Source organism: Martes martes (genome assembly GCF_963455335.1).
Source record: "Martes martes genome assembly, chromosome: 16".
Classification (NCBI taxonomy): Eukaryota; Metazoa; Chordata; class Mammalia; order Carnivora; family Mustelidae; genus Martes; species Martes martes.
In genome coordinates this window covers 18,952,400-18,973,390 of record NC_137904.1, presented here as the reverse complement: position 1 = coordinate 18,973,390, position 20,991 = coordinate 18,952,400, and the positions used below count along the sequence as shown (strand labels likewise).

Below are 20,991 nucleotides of genomic sequence, written 5' to 3'. Positions count from 1 at the left end.
CAAATGATTTTACTAAACTCCTTTTATGTGTTTCTAGACCTGGCCTTCCTTTGTAGAAAGAACACAGGACTCCTGCACATCACAAAACAAGAACCCAGTCCCCTCACACAGCCCCCAAGCACTGAGATAACATTTGTAGCTGGTTCACTATGGAGTCTGCATGTGGTCAAGAAATCCTGCAGGCCAACTGTACTGCCTTTGCCAATTAACTATCCTAAATCCCTTTAAAAACTGCTGAGCCAGGCAGAAACCTGGGAATTGGCCTTTGGACAAGTGTCTGCCTTCTCATGTGACTGGCCTCCTGAGTAAAGCTCAAATGGCTTTCCAAGCAAAACTGGTCTTTTGAATCTTTCATGTTACCGATTTGGCTTCAGTAACATGATGACTACTGATCTATGCATCTAGGAATCCATCTTAAACAATGGTCACCTCAACTGAAAAGGTCCTCCTAGATAACCATTCTTGGGTGAGCCCCAAGCTATCCTCACTGGGTGTTCATTGCTCCCTGCTCTGATATTCCAGCTAACAGTTTTATGCACCTGATGATGAAGATAAACTCTGACCATCTGATGTAGGGGTCTAGCCAAAGGTTACTTCCTAAGGAATGGGTCCAACAGGAGACTGAATAAAATGAATGCCCTCATACTCCAATAAACACAGAAGGTAGGCTTTGTCCAAGAATGACAAGGTGTTGGCAAAATGCCTTGGCATAGGAGGGTGTCAACCCTTTCCCCTCACTTGATGTGTTACCCCAAATAAGACACTGAAACCTTTGTGAAATAGGAGGGTTGGTAACAACTTAAGTATCTTACCTATTATCAGAGAGCAGAAAGAGGACCCTAGAGAATATTCACCTTGTTGCAGGTACAGAAGCTGGAAAAGTTTCTGATGAAGGGAGTGAAGAGGGTGCAGTGCTATGCAGGCCCCAGCCTGGGAGAGTGTGGAAGGGGCCATATATAAGAAAATGAGTGAAAGAGAGATGAGATCATCTCTGTTGTGGGACTGTATCCACTACAGTGCTATCCCTGTAGACCTCAAAAATTAGTACTCCTAGGTAGGAGTGGGGCTTTGGGGAGCCACAGATGAATAAATAACCCAAGGCTTTAATGAACCCAATAATGATGCTTCACAACTCTGATGCTTTTGATTTTCTCAAAAAGGCTTGATATCTAACTCATTACTCCACCTCTCATGTTGTTCCATGAGGGTGTTAGTAATTCCATTTATCTCAGAGGGCAGTGAAGTCCAGAAAGCTTATCTATCTATTCTTTTTCTTTCTTATTTTAAAAGTTTTTATTTAAATTCTGATTAGTTAATATACAATGCAGTATTAATTTCAGGTGTACAATATTCTGATTCAACACTTGTATACAATGCCCAGTGCTCAACACAACAAATGCACTCCTTAATCTCTATCACCTATTTAACCTATCCTCCCACCCATCTCCCCTTTAGTAACCATCTGTTATCTATAGTTAAGTCTTTGCCTCTCTCTTCCCACCCCCCCACTCATTTGTTTTGTTTCTTAAATTCCATAGATGAGTAAAATCATAAATTTTGTTTTTCACTGCCTGACTTATTTCACTTAATATAATATTCTCTAGCTCCGCATCATTGCATTCTTTTTTATTCTTTTTTATGGCTGAGTAATATTCATATATATGTATATATATAATATACATCTAATATACATCATATTGTATTATGTATAATATACATCTCATATATATATATATATATATATAGCCATTCTGACAAGTGTCAGTTGATATCTCATTGTAGTTTTGATTTATATTTCCCTCATGATCTCTAATGTTGAGCAACTTTTCATGTGTCTGTTGGCCATCTGTATGTCTTCTTCGGAAAAATGTCTATTCGTTGGCTAAAATTAACAAGTCAGGAAACAACAGGTGTTGGTAAGGATGCAGAGAAAGAGAAACCCTCTTACACTGTTGGTGGAAATGCAAACTGGTGTAGTCATTCTGGAAAACAGTATGGAGGTTCCTCAAAAAATTAAAAATAGAGCTACCCTATGACCCAGCAATTGCACTGCTAGTTATTTATCCAAAGGATGCAAGCATGGGGATTCAAAGGGGCACATGCACACCAATGTTTATAGCAGCGATGTCCACAATAGCCAAAATATGGGAAAAGCCCAGAAGCCCACTGACAGATGAATGGATAAAGATAGATATGTTGAGTGTGTGTGTGTGTGTGTGTGTGTGTGTACACGTGTGTACCTATACACAATGGCATATTACTCAGCCATCCAAAAGAATGAAATCTTGCCATTTGCAATGACGTGAATGGAACTAGAGGGCATTATGCTTAGTGAAACAAGTCAATCAAAGACAAATACCAAATGATTTCACTCATATGTAGAATTTAAGAAACAAAACAGATGAACATAGGAGAAAGGAAGGAAAAATAAAATAAGATGAAAACAGAGATGGAGGCAAACCATAAGAGATGCTTAATTCTAGGAAACAAAATGATGGTTGCTGGAGGGGAATTGTGTAGGGGGAAGAAATAATTAGATGATAAGGATTATCGTCTAATTATCATAGGACACTTAATATGCAAAGAACACTGGGTGTTGTATGCAACTGATGAATTACTAAGTTCCACACCTGTAGCTAATAATACAGTATGTGTTACCTAATTGAATTTGTTTTAAAAAGTCTATTCATGTCTTCTGCTCATTTTTAATTGGATTATTCATGTTTTGAGTGTTGTGTTTCATAAGTTCTTTATATATTTTGGATACTAACCTTTATCAGATATGTTATTTGCAAATATCTTCCCATTCTGTAGGTTGCCTTATAGTTTTGTTGATTATTTCCTTTGCTTATTCCTGAGTTGCAAGTGTAGTTCAATATTCACAAATCAAGCAACATGATATACCACATTAATAAAAGAAAGGATAAAAACCATATGATCATTTCAACAGATGCACAAAAAACATTTGATAAAGTACAAATCCCTTTATGATGAAAACCTCAACAAAGTAGGTTTAGAGGGCTCCGTGTAATAAAGGCTGTCCACAAGAAAACCATAGCTGATATCATCCTAAAAGGGGAAAAACTGAGAGCTTTTCCGTTATGGTCAGGAACAAGACAGGGATGCCCACCACTTCTATAAAATCAACACATAGCAATCTGTTTTATGTTTATAAACCAATGATGAAGCAGCAGAAAGAAAAATTAAGGAATCAATCCCATTTACAATTGCACCAAAAACTGTAATAATATACTTAGGAATAAGCCTAACCAAAGAAGTGAAAGTCCTGTACCCTGAAAACTATAGTACACTGATAAAAGAAATTGAAAAGGACACATAGAAATGGAAAGACATTCCATGCTCATGGATCAGAAGAACAAACATTGTTAAAATGTCTATAATACCCAAAGCAATCTATACATTTATGGCATTCCCTATCAAAATACCAACAGCATTTTTCACAGAGCTAGAGCAAATAATCCTAAAATTTGTAAGGAATCAAAAAGACCCCAAGTAGCAAAAGCAACTTGGAAAAAGAAAAGCAAAGCTGGAGGCATCACAATTCTGGACTTCAAGTTATACTACAAAGCTGTAATGATCAAGACAGTATGGTACTGGCACAAAAATAGACACATTGATCAATGGAACAGAATAGAAAAACCCAGAAATGAATTCACAACTCCATGGTCAATTAATCTTTGACAAAGCAAAGAAGATCCAATGGGAAAAGGACAGTTTTTCAACAAATGGTGTTGGGAAAACTGGACAGCAACATGCAATAGAATGAAACTGGACCACTTTCTTACACCATACACCCTATGTTTTTTGATTGGAGCATTCAGCCCATTAACATTCAAAGTAATTATGGGTAGATATGTATTTATTGCCATTTACTACTTGTTTTGTAATTGTTTCCAGAAATTTTCTCTGATCCTTTCATCTCTGTCACTTTTGGGCTCTCCGTTCCACTCAGAGTCCCCTTTAATATTTCTTGCAGGGCTGGTTTATGATAATGAACTCCTTTAGTTTTTGTTTGTCCGGGAAACTATCTCTCTTATGCTGAATGATAGCCTTGCTGGATAAAGCATTCTTGGCTACATGTTTTTTCTATTCAGCAGTTTGAATATATCGTGCCACTCCCTTCTGTTGTGAAATCTCCTGCTGGCCTTATGGGTTTTCCCCTGTAAGTTAAGGACTGCTTTTGTCTTGTTGCTTTTATAAATTTTTTTCTTTATCATGATATTTCACAAATTTAATTGCAATATGTATTGGCCTGCTTTTGTTGACATTTGTGGGAGTTTATGTGCCTCCTGGATCTGGATGTCTGTTTCCTTCCCCAGATTACAGAAGTTTTCTGTTCTTATTTCTTCTAATAAAATTTCAGTCCCCTTTTCTCTCTCTTGTACTTCTGGGACTCCTATAATACAAATATTACTACATTTGATGGAGCCACTGAATTCCCTAAGTCTATTTTTGTGTCCCATAATTCTTCTTTCATTCAGCTGCATTATTTTCCATTATTTTGTCTTCTAGGTCACTAATTTGTTCCTCTGCTTCTTTTAGTCTGCTGTTCATTGCATCAAACCTTTTTTTTCAATCTCATTTATTGCACTCTTTATTCCTGGCTGATTCTTTTTCTACTCTTTAATCTGTGGTCAGGGTTTCACTGAGGTCTTCTATTCTTTTCTCAAGCCCAGTGAGTATCCTTATGATTCTTACTTTAAATTCTCCATCAGGCATGTTACTTACCTCTCTTTTGCTTAGATCTCTGACCTTACCTTGTTCTTTCATATGGGATAAAGTCCTCTGTCTTGCCACTTTGTTTCTGCCTTCTCCTCTGTATTAGAAAAGTCACCCAAACATCTCCTGCTCCTGAAAGTAATGGTCTTTTGAAGAAGCGGTCATGTAGTTCCCTGGTCCTGGTGCTTTGGGGAGTGTCTTTTGATGAGGGAACAGAAGGCTGGCTGAGGACAAAGCAAAAGCTGATACCCTCCAACCTTCCCCCACTCCCACTCCTGGGTGGGATATATGTGACATTCTTTAGGAATCTCCCACCCATCTTAATGTTAATACCTCGCTAGAGGGAAAAATGACCTTGACAATGGCAAAGTCTAGGTTTTCTTTAGCATATGAAAGTTCTATTAACATCTCCTTTTTCCTTACTTCCCCCACCCCCATGATACATAACCTGCCACCCCTCACATCCCAGGGGCAGAAGCTCTTTCTGCCCACAGGTCCTGTCCCGTGCTTTAATAAACCACTATTTTGCACCAAAGATGTCTCAAGAATTCTTTCTTGGTCATTGGCTCCTGACCTCACCCCACCAAACCTCACCCCACTGAACCTCACTTATATTCTAAAACTTCATTATCTCCCATGTGTGCTGTGTGTGTTCTGATTGTAAGGACCTATTTTATATTTTTATTTTAGCAAGAGGCTTCCATTGAAGTTAAACAATAACTTTGCTGTTTAACCCTTAAACTGTCCCTGCTCCCCTTCCTCCAGGGGACTTAAAAACAAGTCCCGGAAACCAGTTCCAGGTAACAAAGCCCAGGTACAAGGGTGGATCAGGCCAGGTGGAGACATCGGATCAGTGGGGGCGCATACTGTCTCCTAGCTACCAAGGTGATGGGCTAGTTTCCATGGCTACTGTGGGGTGAATTGTAATTCAATTAGCCACCTGCTTGTGGCCAGGCCCAACCACATGGCCTTTGCTCTATAAAAGTTAGTCTGGAAAGCAGGGAGGGGTCGTCCTCTCTGTAGGGGCCTCCACCACCGATCTGTTTGACGGTCGGTCTGATTCTTGATGCTTGGCGTGAAATAAAGCTTTGCTTGACCTTGGCTTTGTATCAGTCTCACTCCTTTAATTACGGACCCATTATTGGGGTACCCATTTTGGGGGGGACCTAACACTGATGTTATGTTGTGGCTGTTCTGTACTTCAGGCCAGTAATCTGCAGAGATTTGCCTGTAGTGGCAGTGTTTGGTCCCTGGCCTGAAAATGGCAACTTTTAATTAGGTGTGCTCTGGTCTGCTTGTGAAATGAGACCTAACAAGACTTCTACCAGAATTGATGCCTTGCAGAACTCTCTGGGCAGGAGACATGCTGGGGGGCAGGGGCTTCTGCTGGTCTTCTGGAGGAGGATCTTGCCATGCTGGGACTGAGGCAGGCATGACTGAGAAGGGCAGGCAAGTACCACAAGAATGCAGGGGAGTGGTGTTTGGTATTTGCAAGTTAGGCAGCCAGTATGGGCGCTCTGCTGCTTCCTGAAGGTGGCTCTGTGTTTATGCTCTTCAGATCACTGTTTCCATGCTGTTTGCCCCTGAGTTGTTTCCTTGCCTTCTCTCCAGGAATAGCCTACTGCTCTCTGGGCTCTACCCCAGCCAAGTCCACTGACCTTTAAAGCTTCAGACTTTAAGCCCCCAGTGATTATAAGAGCTCATGAGATGTAGCCCCTCTCCTTTTCCAAGCCAGTGGTTTTGGGGAAACGTTCTCCTTACGTATCCTTCTGTGTGCTCCTTTCTCTCACTCTTCTCTATGATCATGGCTCCCTCCCCTCTGGAGCATCCATGATCTCTTTCTCCCCTAAACCATGTCTCTGCACTTCCTACCTTTGATGTGGTCTCTTCCCTCCCTTCAGTTGTGGAATTTGTTCTGTTAGTTTTCAGGTCAATTTCTGGATTATTTAGGATGATTTGTTAATTATCTAGTTGTGTTCACGGGATGAGGGGAGCCTAGGGTCAACCTACTCCACTACCATCTTCCTCTCCAATCTCTAGAATGTGTATTTGTTTTTTCAATGTCACCAATGAAACTGTGGTGGAGCTGGGACTTAACCAGAGTCCAGCCTGAGTGCCCTGCTTTCCCAGATTCCTGGTCCAGAACAGAGCTCTGAGCAGAGAGCAGCCAACTCCCAGACTTGACTCGGCCTGGGGATAAGAGGAGGCACAATGAAGGGGGGGAAAAGGAAGAAGCCTTCTGCAAACTCCATTTCCTAATAAGTCCTCAGGAATGAAATGCTGTCCATCTTAAGGGCACTGGGATTGCATTATGGGGGTACTGTTATGCCCGAGTTTTTGTGTCTGAGAGACCACCAAGGAGCCAAGCCCCGATGCAATCACATGAGGGTTTATTTGACAAGCTTACACTTGAGCCAAGTATACCTGGCACAGCGGAGGAGGGACTCAGACCTTGAACCAGATTACAGTCAGAATTTTTAAAGGCAGAGTAGGGGTGGACTCGGTGGTGGGTGAGGACAAAAGGGATTAGGGATGGCGTAAGTCTCTAAGGAATTTTGGAAGCAAGGTGCTCCAGGACCTTGTGGGGCTAGCTATTGTTGGGAGAAAGGTTATTTATTACCAATAATAAAATCTTCTTGTGAGACCCTTTAGATGTATATTAGTGGGCCATATACTTGGGAATGATTCTCGACACTATCTTGGAGGTTTAGAGATAAAGCAATTGTTAAAGTAGACTTACAGGATCCTGGTCGGACCTGTTGGGGTAGGGAGTTGGTCAGGTTAGGATTGTCCTTAGCAAAATCTCAAGGTGAGGGCAGTTAAGTTCCCAGGGGAGAGCCACTCTGTCTGTTTCAAGGACTTGTCAGTAGGTGAGGAATTTTAATGATTTTCTTCTGCCTCTGTTTCCCATATCAGCTAAGCTTGAGGTGGGATGGCCTTAATTTTCTCAGCCTCCACAGGTACCATAATGATTCTGGAAGTGGCAGTAGAACTGAGTTGTGTTAGGAAGAACCATGGGGTCCCAAGGTCTCCCACTCTTGCTTTTAGGTCAGATCCTTAGAAACCAAGGATCCAAGTGATAAGATTAACAAACAGAAAATGTGGAGAGGTTGTTTAGCCCTCCCTCAGGGCCCTACTGCCTGTTCAAGTAGTGACTGCCCATCATAATGGAGCCCTTGCTAGCTAAAAACTGCTACTCACAGTATGACTCTCTGTTTCAAAAAGCTGCACCTGACTGCCCTAAAAGGTATCAGAGCATATGTTAAAGGTGTTGTAATTAAGACTACATCCTCCCTGAACAAAATTAGAGAAATGGACCAAAAGGGTGAATTAGGGAGCCTGAAAATAATATGTAGAAATTTGATATGTGACACAGGCAGCCTACAGAGCAGTAGGAAAAAGACAGACCTTCCAGTAAACAGTGTATCTATAGAGAAAAAAAGAGAACATGATGTCTTTCTTCCTCCACACAGAAAAATCAGCTTCAGGTGCATGAGGAACTTACATTGTAGAGTCAAATTGTAAAGTCTTAAGAATAGTTTATGGGATATCTTCATGATCCTCTAGGAGCTCAGTCATTCTTAAAGAAGTCCAAAAAACATTGATCATTAAAAAAAGACTAAGATTTGCCTACATTAAAATTTTAAACCTCTACTCATCATAGGACAACAATTTTTAAGTGAAAAGACAGCTACAAATTAGAAGAGATTTGTAGCACATAGAGTTACTCTGAAGAATCCAAGACATATCGAGAACTTCTACAACTAGTACAAAAATAAAAGGGACACAAGAGATAATAGACAAAAGTTAGGATTTCACAGGAAACACAAATGGCCAATGAAATTAGGAAAGGAATCTCAGTCCTATTTGTCATCTAGCAAATGCAAATGAGAAGCACACTGGAGACACCATTTCATACTCACTACATTGGCCCAAATGAATAAGTGAGATAATAGCCAGTTTTGATGAAAATATAGCACAACAGGGGTGCCTGGGTGACTCAGTGGGTTAAAGCCTCTGCCTTCGGCTCAGGTCATGATCCCAGGGTCCTGGGATCGAGCCCCGCGTCGGGCTCTCTGCTCCGCGGGGAGCCTGCATCCTCCTCTCTCTCTGCTTGCCTCTCTGCCTACTTGTGATCTCTGTTTGTCAAATAAATAAATAAAATCTTTTTTAAAAATATAGCACAACAAAAATTCTTATACACTGCTGTTAAGATTATAAAATGGTACAATCATTTTGGAAAATAATTTTATTTTATCCTTTAAATCTGAAAATACACAAATTCCATTCCTAATTGGAGACCCTAGAGAAATTCTTGCATTTGTGCACCAGGAGATGAGTACAAGAGTGTTCACAGAAGCAAAATGCCTTCAAACAAAAAACAAATGAATTGTGGTACTGTCACATCACACAGTGCTATACATCCATAAAAAAAGAAATGAGCAACAGTTTTTGGCACTCACTATCAGAGAACCACACAAACACATTGAGTGAAATAAGCAAGTCAAAGGAAGAATAACTATTGAGTGATCTCATTTACATAAAGACTAAGTATGTTAAAAACTTAATATTTTGCTTAGAGAATCATATGTATGTAATAAAAGGATTTTAAGTGGATTTTTTTTTTTTCAGAATAATGTTACCTGAGTAAGGAGATAAAGGATTAGGATTAAGGAGGGACACACAGGAGTCTTCAAAGGCAATGGAATGTTCTATTTCATAAATTGTGTAGTAGGTAGGATATTCACTTTATTGCTTTATTATTCTTTTTTTAAAAGTCAGTTTTGTTGCAGTATGACTTACAAACAGTAAGATTTACCTTTCATAGGTTTCTATGAGTTTTGACCAGTGAATACAGTTGTATACATCACCACCACCAAGATATAGAATATTTCTATCACTCCAAAAATCCCCTCATGTCCCTTTGTAGTCAATCCTATTTTCCCTCTCCATCCCCCTAGAAATCACTGATGTGTCTCCATCACCATAGTTGCCTTTTTTTAGAATGTCATATAAAGGTAATCATACAACCTTTTGCTTTTTTTTTATTTTTTTGCATAAAAAAGAGCTGGAAACAAATGTTGAACTCATGTTACTGATATGCATGCTGAATTATTTAGGGAGAGGTGTACTGATGCCTATAATTTTATTTGAAATGCATCAAAGAGTAAGATGAAATGATAGATGGAAAGAGGGAAGGACAGATGGATAAATATGTGATAAAACAAGTACAGTAAAATTATAATGGTAAAATTGAGATGATGGGGACATGGGTGTTCACTGTATAACTATTTGAACTTTATGTTTGAAAAATGTTAGGGGGAAACAGTCTATTATTGAATAGAGGGCTTGGTAAAATACCTTCTTATCAAATATGTCGGTCTTCATAACCTTTGAAACAATTTCTAGGAATCTGATCTAAATGTAGTAGAACCATGTGTATGAAGAGAAATTTTAAATGCAGTAATTTAAATACCTACCAATAAAGGAATAATCAAGAAAGCTTTTTATTTATTACCTCTTTATTGAAACTCTCTCTTCCTTGGATCCAGTGTGAGTCTGGAGGTGAAGCAAGGGAAAATGGCACAAGAAGGTGAGCTTACTTTGATATTCAACCCCTTGGCTTTGGACTTGGGCATAGCAACTCTCTCTGCCCTCTTCCAGGAGGTTCTGCTATCCCTCGTGCAAGTTGACCACAGCAGGCCTCCTGGAACCTTAGTTCTTAGGTGAAATAACTCATTCTCAAGCTGAGAAGACCACTGCATAGGCAATATTGTCATACTATTGTTTTATTTATGAAACACATTAAAAATAAAACTAATGGGTAAAGTATTATTAATCAAATAAAAAATTAAAAACAGATTTTAAAAAAATTTAAAAATATTTTATTTATTTGAGAGAGAGAGAGAAAGAGAGAGAGTGCACAAGTAGAGCAGCAGGCAGAGAGAGAGAGAGGACCAGACTCCCCTCTGAGCAGGGAGCTTGATGTGGGGCTTGATCCCAGGATCCTGAGATCATGACCTGAGCCAAAGGCAAACACAACCAACTGAGCCAATCAGGCACCCTTAAAAACAGATTTTGTAGACTTTTTCAGCTTTGTGGCAAACTGAAGTCTGGAGATTGTAATAAGGTTATTCTATTGAGTAAACACGATTTCACTATTATCCTAAAATGATGCAACTGTCATCAGTAGCAGCTGTACCAGCATCATCATTAAGTCCCAAAAGAAATTAAATGGTCTAAACACTCAAGCAAATTTGCTTCCTTTCCACTGGGTGATCTTTATTACATGAGGGTTTTGAATCGCCATATGTTTACATAATTAGTGTTCTTTTCTTTTCCTTCATAGTTAACGGAATTGAAAAACCTATGCTAACAAATAAGTCAATAGGTCTTGAAGCCAGTTAAAACTCTCAAAACAAAGATATAAGCAGGAAATATGAACAATATTGGTGGGGGATATGAAGAATACATGTTTCCCCTGCCCCTTATATAAAAGATAAATAGTTCTGTAATTTGTACTTTTTCATAAAGTAACAAGGAATCTAGTCTTGAGACTGTAGAGTATCAATGGATGAGAAAAAGATCTTTGCACAAACTGGAGGTAGAAACTATTTAGAACACAGGACAAACATCAGAGAGAAACAGATTTGGTTGCATTATTATTTATAAAAGTGGAAAGTTGGAAACTAAATATCCAGTGGTTAGGTAGATTTTGGCAAATGCAAATGATAGTATATTAGAAAGTCATTATAAAAATTAATTAAATGGGGGAGGAGTCAAGATGGCGGAGAAGTAGCAGGCTGAGACGACATCAGGTAGCAGGAGATCAGCTAGATGGCTTATCTAACCATTGTGAACACCTACAAATCCAACGGGAAATCTAAGAGAAGAAGAGCAACAATTCTAGAAACAGAAAATCGATCACTTTCTGAAAGGTAGGACCTGCGGAGAAGTGAATCCAAAGTGACGGGAAGATAGACTGCAGAGGAGGGGCAGGCTCCCGGCAAGCAACGGAGCACAAAATCAGGACTTTTAAAAGTCTGCTCCACTGAGGGACATCGCTCCAGACGCTAAACCGGGGGGAAGCCCACACGGGGTCAGCGTAACCCCAGGTCCCACGGGGTCACAGAAGGACCGGGGGTGTCTGAGTGTCACAGAGCTCGCAGGTATTAGAGCAGGGAAGCCGACTATAGCGACAAAGCCGAGGAGTGAGCTTTCAGCTCAGGGTTACCTTGAACCAGTTCACTGGCTGGGTGAACTCAGAGCACGGCTAGAGGCCAGGGAGACAGAGTGACTGAGCGCTTTTCTCCAAGTGCGCAGCTGGAGGCCAGGGAGATGGAAGTGACCGAGAGCTATTCTCCAAGCATGAGTGATTGAGTGCTTTTCTGCAAGCGCGACCAGAGGCCAGGGAGACGGGGGCAGTTGGGCGCTTTTCTCTGAGGGCGCACTGAGGAGCGGGACCCCAGCTCTCGGCTCCTCCAGGCCAGAGATTAAGAGGCCACCATTTTCATTCCAGAGTCCTCCGGAACTCTATGGAAAGCGCTCAGGGAACAAAAGCTCCTGAAAGCAAACATGAGCGGATTACTTAGCTCAGGCCCGGGTAAGGGCGGTGCAATTCTGCCCGGGGCAAAGACACTTGAGAATCACTAAAACAGGCCCCTCCCCCAGAAGATCAACAAGAAACCCAGCCAAGACCAGCTTCACTCACCAAGGAGAACAGCGGAATTCCAGAGGAGGAGAAAGCAAATCTTATCTGGACAAAATGACAAGGCAGAAAAACTCACCACAAAAAAAAAGAACAAGAGGCAGTACCGAAGGCTGGGGACCTAATCAATACGGACATTGGTAATATGACAGATCTAGAGTTCAGAATGACGATTCTCAAGGTTCTAGCTGGGCTCAAAAAAGGCATAGAAGGTATTAGAGGAACCCTCTCCAGAAAAATAAAAGCCCTTTCTGGAGAAATAAAAGAACTAAAATCTAACCAAGTTGAAATTTAAAAAGCTATTAATGAGGTGCAATCAAAAATGGAAGCTCTCACTGCTAGGATAAATGAGGCAGAAGAAAGAATTAGTGACATAGAAGACCAAATGACAGAGAATAAAGAAGCTGAGCAAAAGAGAGACAAATACTGGACCACGAGGAGAGAATTCGAGAGATAAGTGACACCATAAGATGACACAACATTAGAATAATTGGGATTCCAGAAGAAGAAAGAGAGAGGGGAGCCAAAGGTATATAGGAATTATTGTAGAGAATTTCCCTAATATGGCAAAGGGAACAAACATCAAAATCCAGGATATGCTAAGAACGCCCCTTCAATATCAATAAAAATAGGTCCACACCTCGTCACTTGATAGTAAAATTTACAACTCTGAGCGACAAAGAGAAAATCCTGAAAGCAGCCTGGGAAAAGAAGTCTGTAACATACAAGGGTAAAAACATTAGATCAGCAGCAGACTTATCCACAGAGACCTGGCAGGCCAGAAAGAACTGGCATGATATATTCAGAGCACTAAACGAGAAAAACATGCAGCCAAGAATACTATATCCGGCTAGGCTATCATTGAAAATAGAAGGAGAGGTAAAAAGCTTTCAGGACAAACAAAAACTAAAAGAATTTGCAAACACCAAACCAGCTCTACAGGAAATATTGAAAGGGGTCCTCTAAGCAACGAAAGACCCTAAAAGTAGTAGATCAGAAAGAAACATAGACAATATACAGTAACAGTCACCTTACAGGCAATACAATGGCACTAAATTCATATCTCTCAATAGTTACCCGGAGTGTTAATGGGCTCAATGCCCCAATCAAAAGACACAGGGTATCAGAATGGATTAAAAAACAAAACCCATCAATATGCTGCCTACAAGAAACTCATTTTAGACCCGAAGACACCTCCAGATTTAAAGTGAGGGGGTGGAAAACAATGTACCATGCTAATGGACATCAGAAGAAAGCTGGGGTGGCAATTCTTATATCAGATCCATTAGATTTTAAGCCAAAGACTATAATAAGAGACGAGGAAGGACACTATATCGTACTCAAAGGGTCTGTCCAACAAGAAAACCTAACAATCTTAAATATCTATGCCCCTAACATGAGAGCAGCCAACTATATAAACCAATTAATAACAAAATCAAAGAAATACATTGACAATAACACAATAATAGTAGGGGACTTTAACACTTCCCTCACTGAAATGGACAGATCATCTAAGCAAAAGATCAATAAGGAAATAAAGGCCTTAAATGACACACTGGACCAGATGGACATCACAGATATAGTCAGAACGTTCCATCCCAAAATAACAGAATACACATTCTTCTCTAGTGCACATGGAATATTCTCTGGAATAGACCACATCCTGGGTCATAAATCAGGTCTCAACCAGTATCAAAAGATTGGGATCATTCCCTGCATATTTTCAGATGACAATGCCCTGAAGCTAGAACTCAATCACAAGAGGAAATTTGGAAAGAACGCAAATACATGGAGACTAAACAGCATCCTTCTAAAAAATGAATGGGTCAACCAGGAAATTAAAGAAGAATTGAAAAAATTCATGGAAACAAATGATAATGAAAACACAACGGTTCAAAATCTGTGGGACACAACAAAGGCAGTCCTGAGAGGAAAATATATAGCGGTACAAGCCTTTCTCAAGAAACAAGAAAGGTCTCAAATACACAACCTAACCCTACACCTAAAGAAGCTGGAGAAAGAACAACAAAGAAAGCCTAAACCCAGCAGGGGAAGAGAAATCATAAAGATCAGAGCAGAAATCAATGAAATAGAAACCAATAGAACCATAGAACAAATCAACGAAACTAGGAGCTGGTTCTTTCAAAGAATTAATAAGATTGACAAACCCCTGGCCAGACTTATCAAAAAGAAAAGAGAAAGGACCCAAATAAATAAAATTATGAATGAATGAGGAGAGATCACAACCAACACCAAAGAAATACAAACAATTATAAGAACATACTATGAGCAACTCTACGCCAACAAATTCGACAATCTGGAAGAAATGGATACATTCCTAGAGACATATAAACTACCACAACTGAACCAGGAAGAAATAGATAACCTGAACAGACCCATAACCAGTAAGGAGATTGAAACAGTCATCAAAAATCTCCAAACAAACAAAAGTCCAGGGCCAGACAGCTTCCCAGGGGAATTTTACCAAACATTTAAAGAAGAATTAATTCCTATTCTCCTGAAACTGTTCCAAAAACTAGAAATGGAAGGAAAACTTTCAAACTCATTTTATGAAGCCAGCATCACCTTTATCCCAAAACCAGACGAGGGTCCCATCAAAAAAGAGAATTACAGACCAATATCCTTGATGAACACAGATGTGAAAATTCTCACCAAAACACTAGCCAATAGGATCCAACAGTACATTAAAAGGATTATTCACCACGACCAAGTGGGATTTATTCCAGGGCTGCAAGGTTGGTTCAACATCCGCAAATCCATCAATGTGATACAATACATTAATAAAAGAAAGAGTAAGGACCATATGATACTCTCAATAGATGCTGAAAAAGCATTTGACAAAGTGCAGCATCCCTTCCTGATTAAAACTCTTCAAAGTGTAGGGATAGAAGGCACATACCTCAATATTATCAAAGCCATCTATGAAAAACCCACCGCAAATATCATTCTCAATGGAGAAAAACTGAAAGCTTTTCCGCTAAGGTCAGGAACATGGCAGGGATGTCCGTTATCACCACTGCTGTTCAACATAGTACTAGAAGTCCTAGCCTCAGCAATCAGACAACAAAAAGAAATTAAGGGCATCCAAATCAGCAAAGAAGAAATCAAACTATCACTCTTTGTAGATGATATGCTACTATATGTGGAAAATCCAAAAGGCTCCACTCCAAACCTGCTAGAACTTATACAGGAATTCAGTGAAGTGTCAGGATATAAAATCAATGCACAGAAATCAGTTGCATTTCTTTGCACTAACAACAAGATAGAAGAAAGAGAAATTAAGGAGTCAATCCCATTTACAATTACACCCAAAACCATAAGATACCTAGGAATAAACCTAACTAAAGAGGCAAAGAATCTATACTCAGAAAACTATAAAGTACTCATGAAAGAAATTGAGGAAGACACAAATGGAAAAAAGTTCCATGCTCATGGATTGGAAGAACAAATATTGTGAAAATGTCTATTCTACCTAAAGCAATCTACACATTTAATGCAATCCCTATCAAAATCCCATCCATTTTTTTCAAAGAAATGGAACAAATAATCCTAAAGTTTATATGGAACCAGAAAAGACCTCGAATAGCCAAAGGAATATTGAAAAAGAAAGCCAAAGTTGGTGGCATCACAATTCCAGACTTCAAGCTCTATTACAAAGCTGTCATCATCAAGACAGTATGGTACTGGCACAAAAACGGACACATAGATCAATGGAACAGAATAGAGAGCTCAGAAATGGACCCTCAACTCTATGGTCAACTAATGTTCGGCAAAGCAGGAAAGAATGTCCAGTGGAAAAAAGACAGTCTCTTCAACAAATGGTGTTGGGAAAATTGGACAGCCACATGCAGAAAAATGAAATAGGACCATTTCCTTACACCACACATGAAAATAGACTCAAAATAGATGAAGGACCTCAATGTGAGAAAGGAATCCATCAAAATCCTTGAGGAGAACACAGGCAGCAACCTCTTCGACCTCAGCCGCAGCAACTTCTTCCTAGGAACATCACCAAAGGCAAGGGAAGCAAGGGCAAAAATGAACTGTTGGGATTTCATCAAGATCAAAAGCTTTTGCACAGCAAAGGAAACAGTTAACAAAACCAAAAGACAACTGACAGAATGGAAGAAGATATTTGCAAATGACATATCAGATAAAAGGCTAGTGTCCAAAATCTATAAAGAGCTTATCAAACTCAACACCCAAAGAACACATAATCCAATTAAGAAGTGGGCAGAGGGCATGAACGGACATTTCTGCAAAGAAGACATCCAGATGGCCAACAGACACATGAAAAAATGCTCCACATTACTCGGCATCAGGGAAATACGAATCAAAACCACAATGAGATACCATCTCACACCAGTCAGGATGGCTAAAATTAACAAATCAAGAAATGACAGATGCTGGCGAGGATGCAGAGAAAGGGGAACCCTCCTACACTGTTGGTGAGAATGCAAGCTGGTGCAACCACTCTGGAAAACAGTGTGGAGGTTCCTCAAAAAACCGAAGATAGAGCTACCTTATGACCCAGCAATTGCACTACTGGGTATTTACCCTAAAGATGCAAATGCAGTGATCTGAAGGGGCACATGCACCCGGATGTTTATAGTAGCAATGTCCACAATAGCCAAACTATGGAAAGAACCTAGATGTCCATCAACAGATGAATGGATAAAGAAGTGGTATATATATACAATGGAATACTATGCAGTCATCACAAGAAATGAAACCTTGCCATTTTTGACGACGTGGATGGAAATAGAGGGTATTATGCTTAGTGAAATAAGTCAATCGGAGAAAGACAACTATCATATGATCTCCCTGATATGAGGAAGTGGAGATGCAATGTGGGGGGTTTGGGGGGTAGGAAAAGAAAAAATGAAAGAAGATGGGATTGAGAGGGAGACAAACCATAAAAGACTCAATCTCAAAAAACAAACTGAGGGTTTCTGGGGGGAGGGAGGACGGGGGAGGGTGTGTGCTATGATGAGTGCTGTGAAATGTGTAAACCTGGCAATTCACAGACCTGTACCCCTGGGGCTAAAAATACATTATATATTTATTAAAAATTAAAAAATAATAATAAATGATTAAAAATTAATTAAATGAAGCTCAAAATACAGATAATTTTTTAAAAGCTGAAAAACAAATAATCCAGTCACAAAATGGGCAGAAGACATGAACAGACACTTCAACAAAGAAGACATACAAGTGGTTAACAGACACATGAAAAGAAGTTCAACATCACTAGCCATCAGGGAGATACAGTTCAAAACCACAATGAGATACCATTACACCAGCTAGAATGGCCAAAATGAACAAGACAGGAAAAAATAAGTGTTCGCAAGGATGTAGAGAAAGGGGAACCCTTTTACACTGTTGATGGGAATGCAAGCTGGTACAACCACACTGGAAAACAGTATGGAGGTGCAATAATGGGTTCCCTTTAGGCTCTGTAACCTGCAGTTTCCCTTCCATGGACAGCTGTCAACAGAGATCCTAAGTTATCCTAATGCCCTGCCTATTCTTCCTTGACTTATGACAGCCTTGAACCACTACAAAGCTGCTCAACTGACCCTGCAAAGAGTTTCTCCCAGACTTGTTAATTAAATCCATGGGTAAATTACTAAATTTTACACCTGAAACTAATTTTGCCATATATGTTAACTAACTATAATTTAAATTAAAAATTGACATTAATAAAGAAAACCAGTGGGAAAGCTTTCTTACTGAACAGGAATTGTTAATAATTAAGTTGTACTTGATGCCTAAAGCCACTTTCAGGAGTTAGCAAAAGTAGGGCAGTATTGGTCTAAAAGATATCCCAAATCTTTATCTTTCCTTATGATATTGGGGACCTTAAGGTTGGAAAACATTTTGGATCAGGGTGCTACAGGATCTGGATTATCTGGAAGCAGGAAAATGGCAAGTCATTCATTTGAGACTAGAAGAGATGCCGAGTTTGAGAATGGTTAATGTGAGCTATGATGGGAGATGTGACGTGACCTTGTGAGATAAAGGAGGCCCAGGGATGCTGCTCCAGGGATAAGATAGGAGCAAATCCTGCCCAGGCTCCACCCTCCTCTCAGCCCCAGGCTGCAGGCAAGGCTAGGAAGTCACAAGTCACTGCTCTTCCCCTCACAAGAAGATGGGCTGGACTAAACCAGAAACTCAAAGTCCCAACTCCATCCCCAACACTGTATGTGATCCTTGCCACACTTTACGGCTTCCTGAAATTCATTTTAACTCCAAAAAATGTTGATAACAGGGCAGACACATAGTGCATAAATTAATGAAGGGAAAGATATCACTAAAATGGAGTGTGGAAGTCAGAATGGGGGCTCTCACTCTGTACCACTCTGCCTCAATTGTTTGAAAATCTGTCAATTACAGACCTTAACAGAAGAATTCTCAAGGGAAAAGAATCATCAATTTCAGGTCCCAAAAGAGAAAGATGTGCATTTCATCTCTGACAAGAAATAGACCACCCCAGCAACTCACCCAGTGAGAAACCAACATCACCCTTAACTCTTGCTTTTCTCCTAGGGACAACTCCTCCCAACTTCCTCCTTCTCATAAAGTAACATTCCTCTCTTTGTTTGTTGGGTGAGCCTATGGTTTTTTTGCCATAGCTTGCTTATTCCAAACATCAATTATCTGCTATTCCTGAATAAACCAATTTTTGCTGGTGAAAATAACTGACTTTTATTTGTAAGGTCAACAGTAGTAGGTGCTAAAAAACTTTTTTTGTTAAATAAATGAATGACTTTTGCCATACCCATGAAGGTTGTACTTGGAAACATGTTGAGGAAGAACAAAACGTTTTAATGGTTCTAGAGGTTGTATGTCATATAACATCATATGGCTTTGGCTCCCCCTGGAAGGTGCTAATTTCTGAGGCTTCGAGGGGTAACAATGGAGTGGAAAAAATTCCCAATGTGAAAATGATGTCAGCTGAATTGTCCTTCTCTGTCCTTTATACGCCACTGTCTTTGTGAGGGCCTCTGGGCTGGCTGACTCTCCCTCCTCGGTCCAGAGGTGCCTGTCCCCCTGACTGGGTGAGTGCTATCCCAAGACCCCTCACTGCACTCTCAACTAGTTTCCATACCAAAAATTGGCTTCTCTCTTTCTCCAAAATGTCAAGTGGGACTTGGGTGTTTGAAAGTGAGGGCTTAGAGAAAAAGCATCAATGATGATTAAGGTGTCCAGCCTTGTTACCGGGAGGATGGCAAAGCTGTTACCAAAATGTTGAAGTCAAGAGTGGATTAAGAAAGGACACCAATTCAGATCTGGAGAGACTGACTTGAGGTGATACTCTGGACAAGTTGTTCATGTGAACTTGACATTATTCTTGTGAACTTGACATTATTCTCAAATGAATCATCAGCAAATGCCTTCCTCTGCTCATGCCTTTTGCCCTGGAGATCCAACTCCAGAGTTTTCCTGCTCAGGATGACTTAAACATCCATCCTTCAGTCAGAGGTTGAGACAAATCACCGTGCATTTTATTAGGGTGACCACTCTGGGGAAAGGCAAGCATTATCCAGCTGATCATGTGGCTGGGCCAGTCATGGCACCATAACAGACTTTGTCCTTATCTGGTCATCAGGTCCATGATAGTATGTGTGTTGGATGATGTGAAACTAGAGCCAGGAGACAGAAAGGCCAGAAGCTAAGTGATGGTGGAATTTGAAGCAGAGGGAACTCAGAGGCTAGGTATCTGCTTGTTTTTCTTGATGAGAGAGCTCAACTAGGTATCCATGCTACTACCTGGGAGCTTAAGCCTACAAATTCTCACCCCGCTCAAAAATTATTTTTTCTTTCTTTATTTTTTTTTACATTGTTCTTACTCAGTTAAAGGTCAGTACTTTGGAGCCCAAATTTCCCAAATTCTATATGGAGAAATGCAATATAATCTCATGGTTTAGAAAATCTACAAGGCTGGTAGCCACCAACTGTGGAGTTGGAAATGTCCTCAATGACATATTCTCATTTCATTTCATTGTTTTCATTTCACTTTTTCTGATGAGTCCAGACCCAGGTTCAGCTTCACAAGTTAATCTCTTAATCTCTGGGCAATAACAAGCATCTCACTACAGTCATTACACATGATGACCTGTGTATGTGGAGATCGTGGGGACACAGGTTGGGGGAACATGCCTTTCTATCCAGTTCCCCTCAAGCCTCTATTTCATCCCGTGGGATCTCTCATACCCAAATTATGGCCATGCCACCATCTGCAGGCAAAGAGCTTTCTTCTCGAAACTTTGGTCTCAAGAAAGTCATCTTTCTCTTTAACTTTCAAAGATTACATTTGTTCCTCATTTATGTCCATTCATCTAGTTCTGTTTGAGTCTGTCCAATGCTACTGTTCTTACCCATTAAGTGTCAAGTTTATCAAGTTTCTTCCATTATGTAACAATCTTTAATTTTCTGTTAAATCTTGTGTTCCTGCATCCTGTCCATCTCCTGGATGTTGCTGCACTTGGTGGTTGCCATCAGGCTCTCATTCTCCTTTG

General features: G+C 40.1%; 1 pseudogene across 1 annotated transcript in view; it reads left to right on the top strand.

Moving 5' to 3' along the window:
* Positions 1-20,991, top strand: part of LOC308357138 (olfactory receptor 3A3-like) — a 36,734-nt pseudogene that overhangs the window by 14,733 nt on the left and 1,010 nt on the right. The gene's annotated exons all lie outside the window — the stretch shown is intronic.